The 19,698-nt window shown below is 41.9% G+C and overlaps 1 protein-coding gene across 1 annotated transcript in view; it reads right to left on the minus strand.

Moving 5' to 3' along the window:
• Nucleotides 1-19,698, minus strand: part of LOC128566914 (heparan-sulfate 6-O-sulfotransferase 3) — a 281,547-nt gene that overhangs the window by 36,752 nt on the left and 225,097 nt on the right. The gene's annotated exons all lie outside the window — the stretch shown is intronic.

The following is a 19,698-nucleotide window of genomic DNA, read 5'->3' on the forward strand; positions in this document are numbered from 1 at the left end:
ACAGGTGCCCGCCACAGCACCCGGCTATTTTTTTGTTGCAGTTTGGCAGGGGCTGGGTTTGAATCCGCCACCCTTGGCATATGGGGCCGGCGCCCTACTCACTGAGCCATAGGTGCCGCCCCCTGATAAATTTCTTAAGTCAGAATGCCTTCCTTTTCTGTTGCTGGATAATGTATCTTGGAGTGCTTCTGTAACTACTCTAGCCATCAGGCAAGGATGGGAGAAACAGCCTTTAGACAAAGTCAGCACAGAGGCCAGCAAAACAGAGCCTGAGTCTTTAATGACACTCTTGAGCTATTGTTCTTACTGTGACCAACCTATGGAGTTCTGTTCATGTGAGGTGATAAATCCCATTATTATTTATTCCAGTTCAACTGAGTTCTCTGTTGTTTGTAGCCAAGACATGCCCAGGAATCCAAAAGAAATTGCCGCATGCTCCCTGGTCCCTGTTTGCACCAGACACGTTAAATGCACAATTGCATGTTTATTCAGAGCTCTTGCAGGAAGGACAGGCATGGATTTGTGTCTTGAATCTGCCATTGACTGTACAAACTTGAATATGTCACTTAAACTCTTTAAGTCTCACGTTTTCTGCCCATAAAGGGACAATAACCACTATCTCATAAGGTGGTTTATGAGGTTATGTAAGAGAGTGCTTATAAAGCATGGACTCTCAGTAATGATACCTAAAATATAAACACACACACATTTAAAGGCACCTTTGTTATCAAATAGGAAAGCAAATCAAGTGAGAAAATAAACACCACTTGAGCAGCAGGATAAGTAAACCCAGAGAGACTTAGGGCACAATGGACAGCATCTGTGTAGAGCAGCGGTTCTCAACCTGTGGGTCAAGACCCCTTTTTAACAATGAAAATACATTGTGACATTAGGAAGGTTGAGAACCACTGGTGTACAGGATCTAAAGCTGATTTTTTTTTTTTTTTACATAGAATCTAGAATTACATGCAAAAATATCAGTATTTTTCTCAGATCTCTTAGGAACCTGGAATCTGAGAGGAACTCAGATTCTGGGTTCTCGAGACTGTGGGAGAAGGATCAAAAAGGAGACTAAGCTGGCACCGCTCATGATGTAGGTAGGAAAAGATGACATTGAAAGTGCTGACCCAGAAACCAGGAGAAGTGCTCATGAAGAATGAAGTGGGCAACAGTGTTGAATGCAGCTAAAAGACCAAAAAATAGGACAAGGACATGAACGTGAGGATCTCTGTGGAGGCACGAGAGGAAAGCATGACTGGGCTGGGTTGAGGAGTAAATGAGGCTGAGAAATTGAGAAGTGGCCATATATATATATATATCATCGTCAATATATCTCTGATGATACAGCATCTATCATCATAGGAAAGAATGAAAAGAAATAGGAAGTAACTAGAGGGCCACCAACGGTGTTTTTTTTCTTTCTTTTAAGACAAGAGATGCTGGAACTCTTCCATATACTAATGGAAACACTGCACCCAAAAGGCAGCAATTGATGGGTTCGAGAGAAGGGAGATGGTGGCAGGATTCAAGTTCTCAAGAAGACGAGATGATGAGGAGCTCTCTGGCCTTTGCTGGCATCCAGGAAACTTTGTTCTTTAATCAGGATGGGCAGTAAGAAGGGTGAAGACAGATACAGCTATGTCAGTGGCTGATGAATGGATGATTATTTCTACTGGCTTCCATCCTGGACAATATGATATAAAAGTCAAAAGACAATTTTTGAGCCATGGAAAAGTCTCATACATTTACCTTATCCCAGATTTCAAAGTTTGTCCTTGGGATAAAAGCACAGAATTCCGAAGAAGAAGGGTAGAATCTGTCTCTAATTAGAGAGCCCCGTAATTGTTCAGACACTGGTCACTTAGATGAATATCTCCTTTGGAACAGATGTAGTATAAATGCTCTGGGACAGGATTGTCATGAATTTAACAGGAAAATCAATTCTATTCTCTGATCAGCATCCAAATACTTGATAACAGCACAACATGATAGAAAGCAAATAATTTGGGGTCAGAAGCAAAGAGTCAAACTCCCAGAGTTATAACTGACACACGTCATGTAATGTTAAGCAAGCAGCAAGCACTTTCCCTTTTTCTGCATTTCACTTTTCTTACATATGCATAAAATTAGTATAATAATAATTTGAATCTTGTATGTTTGACATGAAAATAAAATTACATGAAAATAATAATGCTGATCGCCTGAGAAAAATAAGGGCTATTTGTCAGATGCCTACTATAGGACAGTAATTCTAAACCATTCTCTCTGTCTCTCTTTCTCTGCATATACATATAATACACACACATATAGTTATAAGCTGAATTGTGCCCCCCCACAAAATTCCCCCCTTACTCCTTTTTTCTTTTTGGTAAAGATACTGTGTTGCCCAAGTTCTCTTAAACACACTTGGACTTAGGTGATCCTCCTGCCTTGGCCTCCCAATGTGCAGGTATTATAAGCGTGAGCTACCAGGCCTGGTTCCCAAATTCATATGTTAAAGTCCTAATGCCCAGTACTTCAGAATATGTCTTTGGAGACAGAGATAGGGCCTTTATAGTGGTGGTTAAGTTAAAATGAGGTGAGGCTGCAAGGGTGGGCCCTAATCTAACCTCACTGTGTTCTTTCCCCAGGGATAATTTGAACATATAAAGACAACAAGGGCAAGAATTCATGGAGAAAAGACCACCTGAGGACACTGTGAGATAGTGGCCATTTGCAAGCCAAGGAGAGAGGCCTCAGAAGAAACCAACCCTGCCAACACTTTGGTCTTGGAATTTTAGCCTCCAGAACAGAAAGAAAATAAATGTCTGTTGTTTAGGGAATCTAGTCTGTGGAGTTTTGTTATGGCTGCCCTAGCAGTCTGCATATGTACACACACACACACACCTCTCTTGCCCTTTCCTTCATCCTAGAAGGAGGGCTACTCTCCTCATCTTACAAATGAAGAAACTGAGGCTCAGAGAAATTAAGTAACTTCCTCAAGGTCACAGATGACAGGTAAAGACTGACAAAGTGCATAGGAACTACAGGATCCCGTGCTCATGTGAATGTGTATTTGGTCTCCATTCCAATCTCCTGACACACAAATCCTAAAATCCTCGGACTCTTCAAAGCAATGTGTCTTTATAAATGCCACTGAGTGGACTGCTGGCCAGCAGTCCCCAGGGCTGGTCACCAGAAAGACCAAGGCAAGATAGAGGTTGGGCCTTTCAGCTTACCCCACTGTCAGAGGGGTGGAGGAGGCTGAAGCTTGAGTTCTTTGGTTTAATCAATCATAGTTACATAGGGAAGACTCCATAAGAAGCCAGCAGGACAGGGCTCAGGGAGCCTCTGGATTGCTGAACACAGGGGCGTTACTGGAGAGTGGCCCACCTGGGGACATCATGGAAGCTCTGCAGTCCTTCCAACATCTCTTGCCCTGTGCATCTCTCAACTCCATCTTTCTTTTGTAATATCTTTTATAAGAAACCAGGGAGATGTTTCCCTGAGTTCTGTGAACCACTCTAACAAACTAATTGAACCCAAAAAGGGGACTCTTGGAACCCCTGTTTATCAGTGGTTAGTGAGAGGTACCATAAAACAATCCAGGGCTTGTGACTGGCAGCAGATTTGGTGGGGAGCAGGCAGTGTTGGGGCTGAGCCCTTAACCTGTGGGGTCTGACGCTGTCTCCAGAAGATTGTGTCAAAATTGAGTTGAACTGATCCCTGAGCTTTTTGACACCAGGGACCAGTTTCAAAGAAGATAACGGGGTAGGGGATCTGACAGGAGGCAGAGCTCAATCAATGATGTGAGTGGTGGAGAGAGGCTATAAATAACTGATGAAGTATTTGCTGGCTACTACTTTGAGCTCAAGCAGTGATGTGAGTGATGGGGAGCGGCTGTCCATAATGATAAAGTACTTTGCTGGCTCTCCGGCTGCTCACCTCCTGCTGTGCAGCTGGGTTCCTAACAGGTCAAAGACTGGTACCGGTCCTTGTTTGGGGGTTGGGACCCCAGACTTACAGGACGCCTACCTGGTTTCTGCTGCAGACTGATCTCTTTTTACTAATGGGGAGACATATCCACATGCTTGTTAGTGACCAGAGGTCACAGAAGTGTCCTGTGTTGATTGCTGTGTGGTGAGAGTCGAGGAAAAGCAGTTTGTTTTTTTTCTACATAATCTTTAAAATAAATTTTTGAAGACACAGAAACATTTTTATAATTTTTTTTTTAAATTTCAGAAAGTTAAAGGGTACAGAAGTTTTGCTTACTTAACAACGTTTTGCTTTGTTTTTGTAGAGATTGAGTCAGAGTTATACACAGAAGTGTGCCCTTCACCCAGCAGTGTGCACTGTAGCCTGGAGGTGTTGATTTACCCAAACCCCTTAATTTGTCTGTTTCCCAGATCATTCTTAGACAGAGTCCTTGTTAACGTGCTATAATTTCATATCTTTACCGCTTTTTTTCAGAGCTCCAAGACCACTCTCTCTTCAAGCTTTACTAGAATTTTTAAACATCCTTCTCATTGCACCTTTTATTGGTCCCTTATTGCAATTCTATCATTCAAACTCAATTAACCAAATTGTTTATTCTTTCTGCCTTTGTTTTCATCTCAGCTGGAGTTACTCCAGGGGGTTACAGCTTGCCAGTTTTGCAATGAAGTGCTTAGATCAGAACTCTGAGAGGACCCTGTTTAGTGGGACAATGTTGTACCAGACAAAGCCTGTATCAGTGTAGCTCTGGACCTCAAAGCTTCATGAACATCTGTACACTCTGCTTTCCCCTCCAGCATTTCAAGTCCAAGTCCATTAAAAGTGGAGCCTAAAATCTCCCTTGCGCATCCTTGCCTGGGAACTGTGTGACTTCCAAGTGAAGGGTCAATAAATATAATTAAAAGGCTCATCCAACTGGATCTCTTTCTCTGAGTGTCTTCCCTTGGAGGGCCAGCCCTCTCCATGTCATAAACAGATTGTTTTAATCATGAGGGCTTTGAAAGATGGTAGATGTCCTCAGCCTATTGATTTGCCTAGCATCATGTATGGTAAGTTGTAGTCAGAGTCCCCAGTGTGCCTCATAAGGGCACACTCAGAAAGGGAAAATTAATAGATAATGTTCACTGAAGTTTTGCCTCACCAATAGTCCTCTGCTAAAGAAATTCTCGGACAGTCAGCTCTCCTCATAAATGCCAGGGGTTATCAGGAAACAGAAGAGAAAAAAATGGTGGCAGGCAGTTTCTTGAAGAACTGTCAAACAACAGGGCATTTCTTTTGGTTCTTACATATTTTAGTTCTATTTTTGATAAGAAACTTGCAAGGTGTCAGTTATGAATTATCTCTTATTATTAAAGCAATCCAAGTTTGGTGAACTTAAGTAATGTACTCAAGGACTCATAATTATAAAGTGTCTGAGATTGCTTCTCCATCACCAAGGCCCATGTATTTTCCCTCTATTAAATTTTCTCTCATCAAATCATTGCTGACATTCCAATAATATAAGTTTTCTTTAAAAATTTAACCTTCGAATCTTCATTAAGTTGAGTGGTCCCTCCTCACCTCAACAGTCGGAGCTGTCCTCTTGCTTTAGAAATCCAGATATTCAGTGATCCCTTGAATTATTGATTTATTGCAAAATCGTTGAAAGAAATGAGAGTATGGCTCATTTTAAAAACTTCTTTTGCATCTTAGATTTTGCCAAGATCTGTTTATCTCTGTCACGTGGAAAAGGAAAACACGATGAGGCTTGAAACGTTCAATGTGAAGTCCCCTTTTCCCATTCAACTAAGGACCGGCAACAAATCATGAGGCAAGATTTCATTTTCAGCAATTGACTGAAACAAACTAAAGGCTGAATAAATGTGGGACAAATTATTATAGTTGTGGGGAATGCTGCTTAAAATCTGTGAATCTTAATGTTTCTAAAGGTAACAGAGAGATTGGAAACAGATCTTCTATCAGTACTAATGAAAACATCAAGGACCATCATGGCAGTACTTTGGGCTTATTTTAACCTTTTTCCTTTCAAACATCTCAAAGGTGTCAACAGTTGTATCAGGAAACAAAGAACACAGCTGGGCATGTACTGTGATCATCACTGTGCTGGACCACTATGTTTCATCTCCAATGAGCAACACCTCTAGGAAGTTCAGATGTTTGCCGTTTGGTGGAGATGCAAATTCAGACAGATGCTTGTTGCCATGGCGATAAGAGTAGGGCGGGACCACTGTAATGGAAACTGGTCTCCCAACATTAAACCCTTTTCTTAGGATAGGATTCTCTTTGGGCTGTCTTGGAAGCCAGGGTGGAAATAGTTTGCAAAATGTCAGAATTATAAAGGCATGAAAGTATAACTTTTAAATGTATTTGGGGGGTTATGTTCCTATTGAATTTTTGTTTGAGAAATATAAGGAAGATATTAATGAATGAGTTAAAGAATCACCAACTTAATCAAATTTCAATAGCTTATTTAAGAGAATGAGGTTGGGATTCAAAAAACTATTTTTCAAATTCTACTATTGTCACTTTTTAGCTGTATGGTCTTGGTGAAGTGACCTAATCTCTTTTGTCCTTAGTCCCTTCACCTGTATGATGGACAAAATTGTGTTTAACTCAGAGAGCTGTTGGTAGGATTAAGAGAAATAATAAAGACCAACCATATTTAAAATACTTGGCACATAGACCCCATTGCAAATAGTAGGTCTTAATATTAAAATGGATTAATATTATTATAGTATTTCAATGATAAGACTGGCTAAAATGTTATCAGTGATAAAAGTCGGTTTTTTAACATGTACTTTCAAAAACATGTAAACAGGATGAGAGAGAGCAAAGGGTCTGAAGGAGAATATAAGGGCTTGTGTTGAAGTGACTTTTCATAAACAGATTTTTAGGGAATGAAGTATTTTAGGAAAAAAAAAAAAACTAAGCTGAACATTTTTAAAAGCCACACAGTTGGGTACTAAGGTGGAAGTCGCAGATGAAAATCAATATGCTTTGCCAAAAATATAAATAAGAAAACTCATCAGCTGGAAGAAGCATTGCTACAATGTTCATGTGGCTTCCATCTGGAAGAAAAATGCGAGAAAGAAAATTAATATTCATGACTGACACATTTTCTTGGTACTGTCAGTCAGCTGGAACCGGAACACACAGCTGGTTAGAGAGCCCATCTCTGCTTCATGTCCCATCTGATGACCTTACGCATCAAATCAAGAATCGTGGGCGGAGACAACATTCTTTATCCTGGTTTATTGTTTTCAGAGGATGGAGTAGTGACCAAAATCTGCCTCAATGTAACCTGTTTCTGTTCTTTACCTTTCAAGTTCTTATCAGAAGTCAACACAAGAATTCGGGAATATAAGTCCAATTATCATCCCCAAAATAATTGAAAAAAAATATATAGATCTGATGAAAATATCTTATTTGCAGGCAATGTAATTTGTCAAGTAGAAGATTTACTTTTATTTTCAGGACACTGAAGTTAAATAGAGATACTTTAAAAATCCATGTTTTAAAAACCCGGCCATAAATATTCAGACAATTTAAATATTAAAAAGAATTTTCATTTTTAAAGTATGTCTATTTTTTAAAGACTGTAAATTTTTCCAGTCAGATCCTACCTTTTATTTAATATGGGTTTCTAGAACTCCAATCTGCACAGAGAAGCATTTATCAGACATGTTTTGCACATACATATAATTATGAGTTCAGAGTTTGTGATTTTTCCACAGGAGGTGACTGTCTGAAGTTTTACTATTTAATCTATGATCAGGGATTCACAAAAGGAACTGGCACATGAGAGATGACACTGATGTGTCTGGATGCTCCAGAAAACAGCAAAAACAGAGGCCCATTGACATTTGTCTGAGAGCACGAAAAATCTAACTGCAAGATCAGTAGAAACAAGAAGTAGGCAGGTAAATGCTGCCTAAATCTTCCTCAGTGATTCCCTTGCTCCTTAGCAGGTCACAGTATTCGACCAATAAGAAAATATTTGGGTGATGACGACAAAAGTAAAATAAAATCCATGAGCATCTTTAAATAATATTTTAAAAGACAGATAATTCTTAGAATCGTATCACTACCCTTATTCCCTCCTGGGAGATCACTTAAAACCAGCATATAAATCCCAGAGCATTGTAGTAGAAATAAATCTCTTGCTCTTTAGCTTTCTGAGAATTGATTGCAGATTTATGCATTTTTGCTTTTTGGTATGCAGCATACACTGAGTATCCCAGAATAACAGAGTGTGGTTGTGATCCTGCGGTAGGAGAGATTTAATTGGACCTCAAATGTGCATTGCTTCATGATGGTTGTTTAAATCATCAAGGCGAACACTGCAATCCTGCAACCTACAAGCCAGAAGGAAACATGAGGACAAGATACAGTAAATCCCCCGTGGACATATGGGACGCAGGGAAATATTCTGTTGCCATTGGTGGGCTCCCTACTCACCACGGCTCCTCCTCTAATAGTCGGGGCTGTTGTGTATTTCACAGATCATTGCTGCTGCTTCTCTGTCACCCAACCACCAGGTCTGTCGGCCATCACATTTATCAATTTAATACCTTGGCTAATTTCACTCCAGGATAATGTTTCTGTTTGTAGCTTCTGTGGCATGTCTAGACTCTGTGACAAGTGGCAAATACGCAGGGGTTTCCAGGAAGCTGGAATGGCAAGAGAGCCTCTCCAATCAAACCAGAGCACCCACTTGCATGCCTTGTCAGGCCTAGCCCTGGCAAAGCGGTGATTAGAACCCTGCTGTGTGCAGCTGTTCTCACTGAGCAAGAAGGAGCTCATCGGAGCAAGAGGAAGCAGAGAGGTGACCTTATTACCAGAACTTTGAGACTGTAAGGGAAAGAATCACAGGATACAGATCCTCTCAACTAAAGGTCGGGGCAACCAGGGCGTGCCAGGGAGACGCAAGCTCACTTGCTGCCCAGGGCTAAGCAGTTTGTTTCATTTCCCTTCATCCCTCAAACGTACAAGGCATGAACCACACCTGACCAAAAAGAAGCGATTCTTAGTCATCTCAACAAATTGGTGTGGTGCCGAGAGGGAAGGAAAACTCTCTGCTTAGAGAAAGATTGATGACTGGGAACATTTCCCAGGTATAAACCATCTGGGCAGGTGTCTTTTAACTAAGATTAATAAACATATGTTAGCACAAGTCTCTCATTACAAGAGGCACGACAATGGAGAATCAAAATTCTCCAGCCGTACTGCCAGACCGTCATAGAGCAAAAAATCTCTCCAGGTAAACAAAGCCCAGTGTTGGCTCAGATAGGAAAAGCTGTCCTGACTGCACCTGAAATATTTTTTTTTTTTTTTTTGTAGAGACAGAGTCTCACTTTATGGCCCTCTGTAGAGTGCCGTGGCATCACACGGCTCACAGCAACCTCAAACTCTTGGGCTTAAGCGATTCTCTTGCCTCAGCCTCCCGAGCAGCTGGGACTACAGGCGCCCGCCACAACGCCCGGCTATTTTTTTGTTGCAGTTTGGCCGGGTCTGGGTTTGAACTCGCCACCCTCGGCATATGGGGCCGGCGCCCTACTCACTGAGCCACAGGCGCCGCCCTGCACCTGAAATATTTTATGCCCAAGATAAACTTTCTGGAGAAGTGAAAATGGGTCAGAGGCCTCTCTCTCTCTAGCCAGAACACAGGTTAGGACTTCCAACTGGCCACCTGTACGCAAATGAACCAGATGCGACATCCTGGCCTTTAAGGTAGTGCCTGATGCCAAGAAATAGACAATGTTAGAGGCTCTGCTTAGAAATTTTGGTGGTCGGGTCATTAGGTAGATAGGCAATTTCCGAGAACAAATATACGAAAGTTGAGGACTACAGTGACAGTTGCAGTACGTGTTGCAAGGGTCTCCAGAGGGGCCACGCACAGTAGTTTCTCCCAGGATGTAAAAATGGGCTAGGGCCGTGAGCTCCTGAGAAGCCACCAGTGCCATCATTTCAAATTCAGGATCAAAGTCTATTTCCATTCTGCAGATCACGTGTATAAATCTATCACTGAACATTAGTTTAAATCTTGCTGTGGGCCTGTGGGCAATCTCTTTTCACAAGGACTGCAAAGTGTTCAGTAAACAATCTCCTTTCTACAAAGATAATTTTTAATTTTGCCAATTGCTTAAACTTATAGTGAAGTGACAATTTATTTTTCACTCTAGAGTTAGGATAATACATGTGCATGTTTAATATATATATATATATACGTATATATGGTGTATATGTATATCGAGGTATATGTATAAATGTAATTATTCATATATTATACATGAATTATGTACTTACATTTATACATATAGCTTTACACACATATATACCATATATATATTACTATATACCAGGGGTGCAAAAAACTGTATACACATTTTAAGAGATGTTATCTAAGTATTACTTTTTTTTAAGGTTTTATTTTATTTTGTTTTATTTTATTTTTTTTTTTTGGCATCACAGCTTACAGCAACTTCCGATTCCTGGACTTAGGTGATTCTCTTCAGCCTCCTAAGTAGCTGGGACCATAGGCGCCTGGCACAGCGCCCGGCTATTTTTTGTTACAGTTTGGCCAGGGCTGGGTTTGAACCCGTCACCCTCAGTATATGGGGCCGGTGCCCTACTCACTGAGCCACAAGCGCTGCCCTGGTATTACTTTTTGAAGTTGAAAGGAATTATAGTCGCAGTATGTATGATGTTCACTCAAAAGATGGTACAAATCAAATGAATGGTACAGGGATGAATCGAGAACTTTTCCTCTTTAAATGTATACCCATCCTTTTTGGCACTCTCTGTACGTAGTCCATATGTGTTTACCATTTATATATAAAAATATAGAAAGATACCAACAGATAAGAACCATATTAGTTTGCCTCATAAGACCAGTATGTCAGTTACAAATAGACAAGCAAACCCTTAGTGACCTGTAGCAGTGGTTCTGAACCTTCCTAAGGCCGTGGCCCTTTAATACAGTTCCTCATGTTGTGGTGACCCCCAACCATTAAATTATTTTTGCTGCTACTTCATGGTTGGCGCTCACCACAACATGACGAACTGTATTAAAGGGCCGTGGCATTAGGAAGGTTGAGAACCACTGACCTATAGGAAGTCGCCATTAATTTAAAATAGTCATCAGAATGTCAAAGACCTAAAATGCATGGCATCCCTTGAGGAGGGCACGGACTCTGAAATCTAAGCAGCTAAAACAGAAAGACAGACAAAGGGAAAGGTGGGCAGTGTTGCCTTGCCGAGGTACACGCATTCTTTCTTGCTCTCCCTGGCCATACTCATGAAGGTTTCTCCCATGAGAATAACAATAGGTGTTATTTTCCCAAATTATGCTTGTTATTTCCATTATTATGTTTTGCGGCCTGTCAATTAAGTTTCTACCCATGTGTCAAGTGTGATGGTTTGGCATGGCTCCCTGGGCTCCAGTGTTTAGACATATTCTGAGGCTGTTTCTGGACTCAGAGAGGTCAGGACTGCTCAGGAAGATGGACATTACACAACATGTACATGCCGTGTGTCACCCTGTACCTAATACATATTACATTTTTATTATTGATCATAAAGAATGGAAAATCAACATGCAAGACACCAAATGATCATAGGTCAGAAGTCAGGGGTGGGGAATTGAGCACAGTAAAGAGAAGCTTCCTAATGAAACAGAGGTTCTTCAGGGGTCAAGAATGTGAGAAAATGCTGCTGCACGAGGGATCATCTCCCAACCTGAGCAGAATCTAGTATAAGTCTTGCAAACCTTGAAGATCTGGTACCAGACATTGCTACCAAAGCCTAAAGGAAACAAGCCTCTGCAGAACCGCTTGTGATGCCAGTGTGGGTAGCAGGGAGGAAAAGACCTCTAAAAACAGTTGCTTGTGATTAACAGTAAGAAGTTTGAGAATCAAAGTGCATATGACCTCTTATAACACTGCGGAGATTATGAGCAGTGGTATGTTCAAGGGAAAGTGAGGCAAACATTGATCAGAATTGTGTGAGGAAATTAATTCATGAAGCCACTGAAGAAACTCGGGATCAAAGCTGAGCATCACGGTCACCTGCAGAGGTGACTGCTGTCAAGCCCTCACATGCAATCTTCATGCACAGAACTCAAGAAGGGGTATTTCCCCTTCTCCCCCAAATTCGTGTGCATACACAGTGTTGAAACCCACTAAAGTTTAACAGAAAGTCCTCTGCAGTTCAATTTGGACAGACAAGATTTTGAAGTAGATAGATAATAAAAAAGCATGTTTGTGTGAATACTTGGCATAGTACTTAACATGAAGTAGGAACTCAAAAAAATACTGGTTGAATCTGATTCTTAAGATAGAATATTTTGGGCTTTCTAATTTTCAGTTTTCTCCTTGTTTCCCACATAATATTTATTGCTTACAACATGTTATTTGACACACAGAAGTATTCATTGAATTTAAATCATGGGTTAGTTTTCAAGACTTTCTAATTGTAAGTAATATCCCTACTCGGTGAGTTCTTGGGAGTTCCTAACTTTTTGCTTTTTATCATTTCCCATAATGACTAAAAATGTTGCACGTAGTTTAAAAGAGGTGTGTGTGTGTGCATGTGTGCGTGTGTGCGTATGTGTGTGTTTGCATATGTGCATGTGCGTGTTTTATCAGGCAGATTTAGGAAGGAAAACAGATCTCAACTTAACCACCAGATAGATCAGTGGAGAGTTCCCTGTGTATTTTTGTTTCTGATTTCTCTTGGCCTGCATTGACAAACACAACTGCACAGTGGGCACAGAGAAACATCTTCAATAGGAGCCCACTTTTTAAAGTCTGAAGAGTGGATGGGGGGGCCATAGGGAGTAGAAGTGGGTGTGTGTGTGTGTGTGTGTGTGTGTAGGGTCTGCTTTGTTTTTTTTTGTTGTTGTTGTTCTCTCCTGATCACACCTCCAGAAAACACTGTTTGAGGCAACAGCCCGAAATTTGAGAGAAGAACACTTCCCGCTCACCAGAAGAACTGTGGTCCTCATTGCTTGTACTGGAATGCTCATTGTTTTCTTCAAAACAAGAGGGGGTTGTGTCTTATACAAGACTGGACAGTTAACTTCATGAACTCATCCTAGAAAAATTGCTTTGCAGGGTGGGGACTCCACTGGCATCAGTGCACAGCTTCCCAAGGAGAGCATTTCGAAGGTGACCCTAGTGATGTTCAGCAGCGAGGTGGGTAGCACTTTTTCTAGGATGAGTTCATGAACTTAATTTTCAGACCTTGTACACTACCTGGGGATGATACTTAGAGAACAATGTTTTTGTGAGAATTCTTTATAGAGAGAGGTCTAGAGTTGTGCGAGTGACACAGTGGGTAGGTGTGCAGGAGGGTACTAGTTCCTTTCCGTCCTTGTATCTCTTTCTGTGCGCAAGGATCTCTTTGTTGCTTTTCTGTTTCTGTGAGTCTCTTACTTCTGTCTTTTTTCTGGCAGTCCATCCTGCCCTTATTCTGCCTGACCTTGGGAAGGGAATCCAGGCATGTCCTTATGCACACCACCACACAAAGCCTCTGATTTCTGCAGTTTTTGCCAGCTGGCAATAGGGGACTGGGAGACAGGCAGCTCTGATTCTACTCGGTTGAACCACGTGAAATGCCTACTTTTTTGAGATCACAACCAGTAGAATTAGGTTGAACAAATTTCTTGTGGTTCAGCTTCGCAGCACGCTAAAGTGTGATCTTGACTGGTCTGAGCTTTTTCTTCATTTTCTAAAGATTAAATTATTTTTGAGACCTTCATTATAACTCTACAGTGTATGATTCTAACCAAGCCCATGTTCACCAAAGGCACACCTTTTCTCACTAGTACAAGTGAACATTCACTTCTCTTACACACTGCCTCTGTCACTGGAAAATTTCTGGTATGCTTTTTTTTTTTTTTTTAAGTCACACTGATCCAGAAGTTTAGGTTCTTGGTCTCGGTGATTTGAAGAATAAATCTACGGACCACAGATCAGTGGCAAGACAGAATTTATTTTCAGAAAAGAATATGAAAACACTAAAGCTCCTGGAGAGAAAACCCAAGTCGGGGAGAGAAGCTCTCTCTGTCTCTCTCTTTCGGTCTCTCTCTACTGGTATGTATAGGTGCATGGGTTCCTTGGCCAGGAAATGAATGGACACAGTCCCTTCCGCTGGGCCAAGGTGAATGAATGTATTAATGAATGGACACAGTCTCTTCCACTGGGGCTCCATGAACAAATGTATTAATGAATGGACACAGTCCATTCATGGAATTGAGACCTAGGAAACTTACATGAAATTGACCTAGGCATAGGATATGGGGGTTCCATTTTCAGTCACAAGTGTAAAGAGAAGGAGACACTGAGGCGCCAGTGTCTCCCCACCAGTTTTTCGGTCCCTTTGGCTATTGGAGCCTCTGGTGGGGGAGGGTGGGAGGCCCCACCCTCCCCCCTTGTCTACCCTCCAGCCCCCTGGTACCTCTGCTGGCTGCTACAGCACCCAAACGGCCAAGGCGGAGGTGGCAGGTTCTCTAGCTCAGCTCGGCTGAGCTGGCTAGGGTGCCACGGTGCCACTTGTCCTGTATCAACACCACTAATATAGAAAAAGTAACTTTTCTGAATACTGAATTCTACATTACAACAATTCAATCCCTGCTATCTTTTTATTCGGAACCTTTTATGGTTTCATTGCATGGAACACTATTTCTTTTTTCTTTATTGTCTGATAACATCAACTAAGTACATGGGAATAAAACACTGTTTCTATCATTTCTTTGAGGATGGGCCTGATAGAAGGTACAAGGGAATGAAGAGAGTCAAGTCTAACTAACGCAGTTAATTGATATGGTTCTAGTCTGCATGTTCAATTTGAGGAACTTAATTTATAGTCCCTTGAAGATAATATGTAACATCTATGAAATGCATTTGGAACAATATTTTTAGCTGACTAATTAGTTGTCTGAAGTAGAAATTCATTTTCTGCTGCTTTCTAAGCCAAACCAAGCCATTTCATAAGTACACAAATAAGAACAATACGACCATGCTCCTGTTGATCACCACCCTAACTTTCTCCAACGACATCCACGTCCCTGTGTCTGACACCATTAGCATGTGCTACTTTCTCCAGCCCTCTACTGTTCCACTGAAAAGAATAAAAAGGTAGAAAAGGAAAAGATAAAAAAGTTATGAATCCCAAAGTTTTATTTCCTGAAGAACAGGTTACAATTTCTTCTCTTTTCTCCCTTCATTGCTACATTTACTAACCCCACGTCTTAAAGCACCAACTCCAGCCAGACAGGTCAGTTATTCAGGTCATATTTATTTCTGAAGAGTTTTCATTACTGTCATTAATCTTTCCCCAGATCCTCATGAGGGGATAAAGCAGATATCAATATAAATAAACACACAACTTATTTATTCATATCAAAGCCCCTTTCTTCTCAGCAGGAAGTGAATTTCAGCTTCCATCTTCCTTCGCCCAGTAGCACTGAATCAAAGGGCTACAGCAAGAAGAGCTCAGAAATATTAAGATCAAGAGACGCCTGCAGGACCTTGTGTACTCTGCTCTTTCTACTGAGCATTTCTTTCTTCAGGGTATTGTTATTTAAGCTATTCGGGAAGTGCTGGGGTGCAGCGTGGTGAGAGTTTCTGAAGATCAATGACATGCCAAATATGATGGTTTTAAGGCACTCTTCTTCTCAAACTAATCAATAACAGCTTTCATGTCATCTCGTGATGCCAAGTTCTTACACACATCACCACCAGGCTCTGTTTAATCACATCTTGTTTTTCTATTCAAGAGTTCTCATTACTGAAAATTCTACCAGTCATCCCCCAGAAAAGGAATTGGTTTATATCATCTCAAATTTCCTGGCAAACCTGCATTGGCTACACCCTGTCCATAAGAAAACTAGGGCATCGATGGCTGTGCCCCTGGAAAAGACACTTTTCTCCTTATACAAGACAGAAAAAATAAAAACAAAGAAAAAAAAAAACCTTTATTTTTTTAAAAACCCATGGTTGCAGAGGGGAAGGGCCACTGGTAACTGGTTATAAGTTTCACAATTTCTTAAGAGAAAAATAAAAATTATTTTGAATTTGAGACTTAAAGACAATAACAAAATTTAAGACAAAGTAAAAAGCAGCAGAGAGTGCCTTGGCTGTGTAAGTAGTAATCCAACTAAAATAATGGATAAAAATGAAACACTCAGCATCCTCTTGAGGTTTAGTTTGTAGGTGTCTCAAATGCCCTACCAGAACCAGAGGTAGGTAAAGCAGAGTTACATAGTGTAACTTGATATGGGGACTTGCCGGCTCAGTTCTGGGGCCCAAAGACTAGCTGCAGCTGCTGGATTCCTAAGACCATTATGGTCCTAACACATCTCCTTGGTGCCCTGAGGCAGTAAGGGCCTGGCCTGTCTGTACATTAGTTCTTACGTTTTTGTGTCCTGTCTACACATCTGCCTACGTTGCTTAGTTCCCAAGATTCCTTGCCCCTTCAACAAGCATCATGCTCTATTTCACCCTCACTTGATCCCATGGTTCAAAATAATTTACTCAACTTATTTATAAATTATTTCGGGTCTGGTGTTTCTTGCCTGTTCTGACAGACCGCTTCCTTGAGGATGGCCTAAAAGAAGGCACAGGGTTGGAGACAGAACTAACTAAACCATTCAGTTTCCTCTTCTGGTTTGCACATTTAGAGTGAAGGACTACTCAGAGCTCATCTTTCCTGCTGCAAAGAGTAAGAGCTTGTTTTCTTGCCTTCCCGCTCCAGTAAAGAACCAGAATTTCCCAGTTGAGGTATTTGGGAGTTGGGGGCTTTTCCTTTGCCTTCCTCTACTTAGAATGAGCATGTTTAAGGGAACGTCAGATGCGCCTACAAAGGGTGCTCCCTTAAACACGCTCATTCTAAGCGTGTTCAACACGCGGGCAGGGAGGTTCTCCGCGACACAGCCTCTCTCTCTACTGACTGGTGATGTTAGATGACTGCCTAACACCAAACTTTTCTTTATAAAGCCAACTTCCATTCAGACACTGACATCTCAGTGTGGACAAACTAACGCCCAGGATATGCCACGAGAAAGCAGCCCACAAGGAACTTAGGAGCCAAAGACCACTAAGATCATAAAGGAGCATCCAATTGGCCCACTCTCCCTGCAGTTCCATTCTGCAGACAATGACCGGCCCATTTCTAGTCTAAACCTTTGTTGAATAAAGCCTCCCACATTCCAAGCTCCCCACAGTACGTGCACAACCGTAGGTCTGGCAAATGGCCGTCTAGCAGCCCAGCACACATCTGTGTGCAAGGAAAGACTCTGAACCTGAGCAGGACAAAGGCCATGCACCTTATCTGGCATCCGCGGGATTTTGGAGAATGTGGAGAACACTGGCCATCCCTCACTCTGGCATAATTTCTATTCTCTTCAGTTTCTTAAATAATTCAGTGGCCGCCTTTGCTTGAGCATTAACATATATAACCAGAGGAAATTGAGGGTAGCCTTAGGGCTAGATTGGTAAATTGATTATGTTCTCTGAAGCAAACCATCAGACTCTGAGAAAATAAAAAAAATAATAAAACAACAGTTTAGCTGAGACAAGCGTGAAAGTGCGCCAAGGCCGACGCTAATACATCACAAAACGTGCCTTATCATTGCCATGTTTTCCATACCTCATTTCTAAGTCATCTACAACCATTCTCGCTTCACATGAGAAGTTTATATTAAGGCTAAGTGGGCATTGGACATGAGATAATTTGGGGGAACATCTTTATGAAAATAAGATTACTTTTTCAGGGTTTCAGTCCCTGATTTTTCCTTCAAGGTTTGACAACTGACTAATCATAATGCCAATAAACGCCAACAATAACATTTTTGTCATTCCACTGTAATAGCTAAGTGGAAGCATTTTAGTGAAACATGATCTTCTCTTGAAACCAAGATTTGGATTTACAAGAAATGAAAAAAAGTTTCACGTTTTCCCTAATAATGGGAAAGAGATTATCTCTGAGGCCCAAAGACAACATAAGTTGTTTTGAATTGGGCTTCATCTCATTATTGATATATTTTCATTTGCTGAACTGCGGCAGAGTTATGATCTGCCCCGGTTTCCTGTTGAGAGTTTTATCTTTCCATTTTTATAGTACATGCCTTTTCAAAAGAGTAAACTTCCAGAGCAATTTGTTTAAGGAGATACAGCCACTGAATATCAAGATCACTGAGAAACTGTCATGAATACACTACAGCTTTTCCTGAGAACAAAGTTTTTGCTGTTGGCTCTTCTATTTGGATGGCATTTTGAAGAATTTGGCTCCAGGGAGCTACATAGGGGTGGGAAGGTTGTTCATTTCACCAGGGCATCTGGCCAAGGGGATGAAGGGACCCAAATCCAGCCCATGCTCTGCTCACCGAGCCTGTGCGCTGGCAGAGTGCTGTGTCCACCTGGAAGAAGGAATGCCTTTCTCTAATTCACACGGAGGCACTGGCTTCAGGGGGCTAGGGACAGCCCTATTTAGCTTGGCAGCAAAAACAGAATCAGAAAACCCCAAAATATTAAGACTAACTTTGCTCTGTAAAGGGCAAGAAGAAAACAGTGTCTCCACAATTAAAATGGGGTGACTGGAGAGATGGAAGGATGAACTTCTTGTAGCCAGACCCAGCTTTCTGCTCCCGGCAGGAGTGACTCATAATGAACTTCTTCTGGATTCAGTTTCCGCATCAGCATAGTGGGTGCAATAATGTTTGTATAGTGAAGTAAAGCGCGTAACACAGAGGCTGGCGCGCACTAGGCCTGCGAACTTGGCAGCTGTTGTCGGCTGTGTTGTTGCCACTGCTGTTGCCGTTGCTGCTTCATGAGGTACGATCTCTTCCTTCCCCACACTTCCCAGTAAGAATGACGCTTGGCCAGCATCAGCTCATCTGTACACATGTGTGCAGCTAGGAGTACTCAAAGAAGTAAGGACACCAGCTCGGGTGCACTGCCTTCCGCTTGCCATGTGTACAGGACTGACTGTCCCCCAGGAGCACCCAGAATGTGCTGCACAAGAGCCACCCATCTCATCTGGAACAATGTTCTCAGCCAGAAGTCTGGGAGGAGCCCACGACCCTGTACGCACAACTGCAGGAAACACTTGAGAGTGTGTGAGCCTTGGCAGTTCTCTGGAGAGGGGGGTCTCTCACATTCACTCAATTCTCAAAGTGCCCCCCATCCAAAGATGAAGATGGCAGCTGTAGACCCAGGAGAGGAAGAGGGAAGGTGACTTCTTCCTTACCCCAGGACATGCAGCTCTCTCTTACCTGCATTGAATGTGTCAAGAGCTGCCTTGTCCACCTCTCTGCCTCCTACTTACCTCCTTTTATAAGACTTGGCGGACCAAATAAGGCTTCGATTTCTCACAAATGCCTGAAAATCATTGCTAACTTGAGCTGAAGCAAATACTTGGCATAATATCAGGAATGTTTACTATGGCTTTCTATGTGGGCTGTCAGCCTCTCTGCACGGATCCTGGATCCTCCCCACTATCCATTTTCTCTCCCAGATTCTTAGTGCCTCAACCTATTTACCTTTGCCTGGGGTACTTCCATTCTCCCCCATGCTAACTGGTTGCAATTCCAGTTGCGAGCCCTGCCTTAGGTCTATCGTGTTCCAGCCCGCTGCAGAGACCAACCTCCCCTCACGCAATTTGCTGCCTCTGCCTTCTAACCTCTTGGTCCTAGTCTTTGTCTTTGTCTCCTGCTCTGCTCACACT

This window comes from Nycticebus coucang, chromosome 15 (genome assembly GCF_027406575.1).
Source record: "Nycticebus coucang isolate mNycCou1 chromosome 15, mNycCou1.pri, whole genome shotgun sequence".
Lineage (NCBI taxonomy): Eukaryota > Metazoa > Chordata > Mammalia > Primates > Lorisidae > Nycticebus > Nycticebus coucang.